The following is a 5,000-nucleotide window of genomic DNA, read 5'->3' on the forward strand; positions in this document are numbered from 1 at the left end:
AATACAAGAATCACTAAAGTTGTAATTGGATGCCTGTCGAGAAAAAATGAACTAAGATTAAAGAAAACCTTTTTTTTAGTTCAGAGGCGCCGTGGTGTGGGCGTATCGGCGATGCGTAATAGCCAGGAAACAGACAGATAAAGAAAGCGAACTGAATAAAAATAAAAATAAAAAGATATAAGTAATGACAGCCTTGGAAGAGGAAGAAAACAAAAACTTTCATAATTTCAACGCCGTGCACTTCCTCCTCCGTGTTTTCCACTAAATTATGGTCATTCAGTTTTCCTAATCTCCATGTTCTTAATTCATAAATTCGTATAATGCTTGACGAAGAAACTTTCCGCAAATAAAATTACTGACAAAAATGAAGTTAAGTCGCGGAACGAGGCGAAGGCAAATACGTTTCTTTCCTATATATTAAGAACATGTTACAGCAATAGGAAAAAAGAAGACACGTGACCTGACTTGTCTTCACGCAGTTCATCTGGGTCACTGTCAGGCTTATGACCTCAGATAGGACCTAATGAGAGACTTAGACAGGTGAGGCAGGTGAGGCTTGGCTGAGCTGTTTGTTTCTTCCTTTGTGTGTGTGTGTGTGTTAATGGTGTCATGGCTTTGGGTCATTCATGTGGTTGCTTTCGTGACATCAGTGACTCCTTTATTGCTTTGACAAAAGAAATGAAAAATATCAGGAGGCGAAAAATTAACCAGCACGTCATTTCTTAATTCTCTCTCTCTCTCTCTCTCTCTCTCTCTCTCTCTCTCTCTCTCTCTCTCTCTCTCTCTCTCTCTCTCTCTCTCTCTCTCTCCAAAACATAACTTAATAACTTACACTCTCTTTCACATCCGGTACTTATCCACTCACATAAACAATCCACGCTCTTCTCCACTAAAATTTGGCTCCATCACCGTCACCACCACCAGCACCACCGCCGCCATCATTACCACTATCTCTCACCACACGGGAGTAACAGCACCTTTGATAAACATTTGTCAGTAAGTCGGCAAACTGTGCTGTTGTATGCGTGGAGGTGCTGGTGGTGGTGGAAATGTGGGGAGGGGCGGGTTAGCCTCACGCTAGGCTGACTGGTTGGCTCTCTCTCTCTCTCTCTCTCTCTCTCTCTCTCTCTCTCTCTCTCTCTCTCTCTCTCCCTTCATTTCTTCCTGGTTCATGGCGTTCACGTTCATTCATCGCTTCCCTCACGTGTTTATCATAGTTTGCAGTACTCCGCACACACATATGCCACCGAAAAAAAAAAAATGAAAAGGATTCGTGAGAGGGCAGGAATCACAGGCAGGAGGGTTCGAACGAGGTAAATCATGAGCTAATACCGTGCGCCGCTGGAAATACCGAGTTACTGGTGGCGAGAATTACCTAAAAAAAAATCGTAAATATGCACTGGGTTTCCGCTGCGACCCCTGGAATTACCTGAGCGATCACAACGCGAGGAAAAAGACCAACGGGACGCTAGCGAGCCATGTTAACGGGGACCTGGCACGCGACCGCCTTGTCTGGGGACGCCACCCGAGGGAGGAGCTACCTGAGGACACAGATAGGGGAACAGGGATGTATTACCTGAGGAAGCATTTCATCTAATGGGGGTAATATTTCGAGAGGATCACCTGGACGGTTTATCTACCTGAGCAATCACCTGTAGGGACATGGCACGGATCATTAATTAACCTGAAGGAGGGTCAATTAGGTGCTGTCTACTGAGGAGGATTACCTGGTGTTACTTAACATGAGGATCGATCGTGGGGGGTAATACCTAGTTGGCTCACCTGTCTGTGGTTACGTGGGAGAAGGCAGAGTCATCTTAGTAAAAAAACTCTGATTCCTTGTATTCGACCTTACCTAATATTTCCTGAAGACTCATTGTTAGGGGATTTAGTATTGGAGGGGAGGGAGAGGGAGGCAAAGGATGTTTATTTGCTTATGCTGAAGGGAGGAACAGGAGTGAGAGAGAGAGAGAGAGAGAGAGAGAGAGAGAGAGAGAGAGAGAGAGAGAGAGAGAGAGAGAGAGAGAGAGAGAGAGAGAGAGAGAGAGAGAGAGGAGGGTATGATGATTGGGACTGCATGGATTTTAGTACGCAGATCATATGCAGATTTTAAAGATCATGACCGCACGCACACGCCCGCACGCACGCGCATCCACACACACACACACACACACACACACACACACACACACACAATTACTCCATCCCATAAAACAGAGAGGCCTAGAGCAAGGAAAAAAAAAACAACTTCACCATAATGGAAAAATAATGGGCGGCGATACTCCATGCGCGTATATTATTGACCTCGTTAATGACCAAATTACCAAGAACTGATGACGCAATCAATCAGCTGTTCACTTTGCGGGTAAACAGTTTGTGTGGTATTGACGTTCCACTCTTCACCTTCCCCCAACCCCCCCTCACCCCATGCCAGTACCCCGAAACCGCGCCTCCCTCGTTTCAGGATGAGGGGACGAGAGGGGAGCAAAGGTTAGTGAGGTTAGGGGGTGTGGGATGTGGTGGGGGTATGATGGTGGGGTGTATGAGTGTGTAAAGATATCAGAAGGAAGGTTTTGGGGAATAGGGTGAGGATGTAAGGGTTTATAGGGTACTGGTGGATTATATGGTGGTGCGTTAGGGGGAGGGTACACTGCTGGGTGTGATGAGTGGCGTCAGGTGTAGTGAAGCAGGTGTGCAGTGTTGGAAGTGAAGGTTGACACTTTAGTACGACAGGGAGTGATGAACATACTGAACTTGATGAGAAAGAGAGAGAGAGAGAGAGAGAGAGAGAGAGAGAGAGAGAGAGAGAGAGAGAGAGAGAGAGAGAGAGAGAGAGAGAGAGAGAGAGAGAGAGAGAGAGAGAGAGAGAGAGAGAGAGACAATGAGTGGAGGGTAAGGAAGAGACACGAGGAGAGCAATAACGAAGAATAAAAGCAGACCACGAAAGAGACAAAAGAGGAGAGACAGACAGACAAATGGACACAAATAAACAGAGAGGAATGGAGACACAGATGAACAAAATGACACAAAAGGACACACACACACACACACACACACACACACACACACACACACACACACACACACACACACACACACACACACATAAGCAGACAAAAGAACAAACACAAATATATAATCAGGAAGGAGTGAAGAGAAAGATAAATATAGATATAATAGAGTAAGTAAGGAAGATGTAAAAAAAAGAAAAAAAACCCAAGGAATTGAACCTTAAAAGTGGAGTGACGTTACAAGGGAGTCAATACCTCGATTTGTTGCCCATTTGCTTATTGAAGCCTTATGGAAGTGAAAATTTAGTTTGAGTTCAATGTCTTCTATAAAGTGTACTGCATGTAGTTTGATGGAAATATGAGAGTTTAGGACCCTTATTAAAAAAATCCTTAGATCTCTCACTATGACTATTTTCCAAGACTGCCAAGATGATTAGTCGGGTTCTCAAGAGTGTTTCCTTTGTTTAAAATGTTAGAAAAATTGTTAATCTGTCACTAGAACCACTGATGATGCTACAAACTTCGTGTCACCTTAACTGGAGCCTTTGAAAAGTACTGAAGCTGCAGCAAGAGATGATTTATTCTCTCACCATAACTATTTTCTTAAGCCACATTGATAAATAGCCAGGTTCTCAAGCTGTTTTCCTGTTCTCAATATAAAAAAAACTGATAATCTGTCACTAGAACCATTAAATATCTTCAAAAACGCTTTGGAAAGTAGAGGAAGTGAGTACAGTTTACAGAATACGGTACCTGTGTGTGTGTGTGTGTGTGTGTGTGTGTGTGTGTGTGTGTGTGTGTGTGTGTGTTGTGTTGTGTTGTGTTGTGTTGTGTTGTGTTCTGTACGATGGGTAGGAAGGAGGGTTTTTTTTATTCTCCAATTTGAGAGCGAATGCCCATGAGTTGTTTTGAGAAGCGTGGGTCGATAAAAAGCTTGTCCGAGGGGAGAAAAAGCATCATGGGTCACCGTCAACGAGAGGAGGAGAGGGGAAAACGAGGGGAAGAGTGAGAGGTGAGGGGAAAGGGAGAGCAGTGTTGATTGTTTAGTAGAGTGTTAGTAAATGCACGTCTCTCTCTCTCTCTCTCTCTCTCTCTCTCTCTGACTCACTCATATTTTGGTTTCCTGTCTCCATCCCTTCCTCTCTTCTATTAGTCGTCAAAACACCTATCTCACAACGCCAACACACACACACACACACACACACACACACACACACACACACACACACACACACACACACACACACACACACACAAATAAACAAAGATATGACCTCACCTGTTTCCACACACACACACACACACACACACACACACACACACACACACACACACACGCAAACATGCAAAAAAGAGTGACACCCAACTGGCAACACCCCTTACGAAACAAACGACGATCTCTCTCTCTCTCTCTCTCTCTCTCTCTCTCTCTCTCTCTCTCCGCCTGTCGTGTCTTGGCGTGACGTCACATCATCCTCCGAGCGGCGGCGAGGTGAACAAATGACGGAGTTTCTTTCAAGGGACACGACGAGGAGGCAATAATTCTCGACTGCGAAGGTCTTGCTCGCTCGTTCATCATTGAGACAAATGGCTAACGTTGTCTCAGAGGTAGGAAGGGCGAGCTGGACTGGGAGGAGGGTGTGGACTCAGGCTACAGTCCTTTCTTGGGCTAACTAACGGTGTGCAGGTGTGGGGGTAAGGTGTGGTGAGGCTAAATATTCCTACTAGTGGATAGGTTGTGGATGTCGTGATGGTTGTGAGTTGTTATGGACAGTTGTGGATAAATGCGGGTGTGTTGTGGAATGTGAAACTTAGGTGGAATGTTTTAGGTGTTTTAGTGGTATGTATGTAATGTGGGACAAGGTGTAGGGGTGCACAGGGAGCAGGGTGTAGGGTCTCAGGGTCCAACAGGAAAGCGTGGGTTGGATCAGTATAACATGAAGATACGTGCACAGGATTTGGCAGGCGCCGTGCATGACATCTAAGCTC

At 45.2% G+C, this 5,000-nt stretch overlaps 1 protein-coding gene across 13 annotated transcripts in view; it reads right to left on the reverse strand.

The window, feature by feature from the left end:
• LOC123508029 (heterogeneous nuclear ribonucleoprotein C-like) overlaps nucleotides 1-5,000 on the reverse strand; it is a 316,189-nt gene that overhangs the window by 176,634 nt on the left and 134,555 nt on the right. The window lies entirely within an intron of this gene.

The sequence above is a fragment of the Portunus trituberculatus genome, chromosome 24, assembly GCF_017591435.1.
Source record: "Portunus trituberculatus isolate SZX2019 chromosome 24, ASM1759143v1, whole genome shotgun sequence".
In the NCBI taxonomy this organism is placed as follows: domain Eukaryota; kingdom Metazoa; phylum Arthropoda; class Malacostraca; order Decapoda; family Portunidae; genus Portunus; species Portunus trituberculatus.